Consider the following 1,715-nt stretch of genomic DNA (forward strand, 5'->3'; position numbering starts at 1 on the left):
GCCATTAGAGCTCAGATCACGAGCTTTAAACAGGGCCCTGATGAGAATTTTCATGAGGCATGGGTCCGTTTCAAGAAGCTGGTGCGAACTATTCCGCACCATGGGTTCGAGCAATGGAGCCTATGCAATCAGTTTTATAATGGGCTTTATGACGATCAGAGGGCTATCCTGGATCTGCAGACTAATGGCGATTCAGGAGAATGTTTGAGAAACTAAGGGGTGGAAAATCATTAATGATATGGCCACCCATAAAGCTGAGCATGGAAATTCCAGGGGAAATCAAAGGAGAGATGCTGAATCCCCTTTTAAAGCTGCATTAGAGGCTCTTACGACGATATTTGATAAGTATGAGCTTGGAAGAGGATCTCAAAAGAGAGGTATTTACCAAGTTAATGCTGTTTCAGACGGTCCCTTTACATGCAAAAGATGTGGAGCTGAGGGACATGTTTCGGATTTTTGTCCTAGTTCGAATGAAGTATGCGCTGCCTTTCAACATTATAGACAGGCTGGTACATATCCCGGTTCCTGTAATGTCCACCCCAATCTGAGGTGGACTAACCAGAATGTCCTTAATCCGGGTCCACAGCAGCAGCAGCAGCAGCAAAGCTATGTGCCCCCTCATAACCCACAACAATTTCAAAAGCCCCCCTATGTGCCTCAGCAGCAGCAATTTCAAAGTTCTGACATTTCTGAGTTGAAAAACATGGTTCAAAATCTTCCGGGTTTGCTGCAAAAGGAGTCTCAAACTAGAGAGACTTCTACAAAAATGTTGGAGAGTCAAATTGCTCAACTGGCTAGCAAGAGTGCAACAAGAGCTCCGGGGCATTTACCGTCGCAGCCGGATAAAAAAGAGACCCTAAATACAATTACTTTGAGGAGTGGGTCTACCCTTGATGGGCCTGCTATGGTCGAAGATGTCACTGAAAAAAATAAGGCGGAACCAAGCAAGAAAAAAGGCGGAGTGAACAGTAGCAAGAAAAAGACGATCAGCAGGTATATCAGTCAATCGACTGACATACCCAGTCGATCGACCAGTCCGCGAAATAATGCGCTCCGGTTACGAGGAAGTCGGGATCGATCAACCGACCTACACGGTCGATCGACCGAAAACGCTGCGATATTGAACCTTTTCGTCCTCCAATGCCGGATAACTTGAGGGACCACTTGTTTCGGGGTACGACTACTCCGAAATTGTTGAGGCAAGATCCAAATGCTTTGATGGGTGTCCCGGTTCTAAAGTATGACCCAATGACGATTAATGGCTCATTCTTGAGACGGTCTGAAGAAGGTTCGAGCTTCAACAAGGAGAAGGTAGTGGATTTTCAGCCTAAGTCCACGATGCGGTATGAGGGTTCTAGAGGAGAGGGGCTAAGTTGCTTCTTCTGGCCCCGTACCCGGAGAGAGAGATTGGTGCCGACGAAGGAACAGTATCGTTTAACAAATTTGAAAATGTTATTCGTAGTTTAAATGTGCAAGTTCCTTTCCTTGAATTAGTTAATCAAGTGCCTGCTTACATGAAATTTATGAAGCAACTTTTGTCTAAAAAGAAGCCACTTGATACTGCGCAAACTGTCGCACTAACTGAGGAGTCATGTTCTTATTTAACTCATACTACACCACATAAATTAGCAGACCCAGGTAGTTTTTCAGTCCCATGTAATATTGGCACCTTTTCTATTGACAAAGCCTTGTGTGACCTAGGGGCCAGCATTATC

The 1,715-nt window shown here is 45.1% G+C and overlaps 1 non-coding gene across 1 annotated transcript; it reads right to left on the reverse strand.

Moving 5' to 3' along the window:
• Positions 1 to 107, reverse strand: LOC141654075 (small nucleolar RNA R71). The gene has a single exon (XR_012547653.1). It is a non-coding gene; the product is annotated as a small nucleolar RNA R71 (small nucleolar RNA).
• Positions 108 to 1,715: the final 1,608 nt, after the last annotated feature.

Source organism: Silene latifolia, chromosome 4, assembly GCF_048544455.1.
Source record: "Silene latifolia isolate original U9 population chromosome 4, ASM4854445v1, whole genome shotgun sequence".
Lineage (NCBI taxonomy): Eukaryota > Viridiplantae > Streptophyta > Magnoliopsida > Caryophyllales > Caryophyllaceae > Silene > Silene latifolia.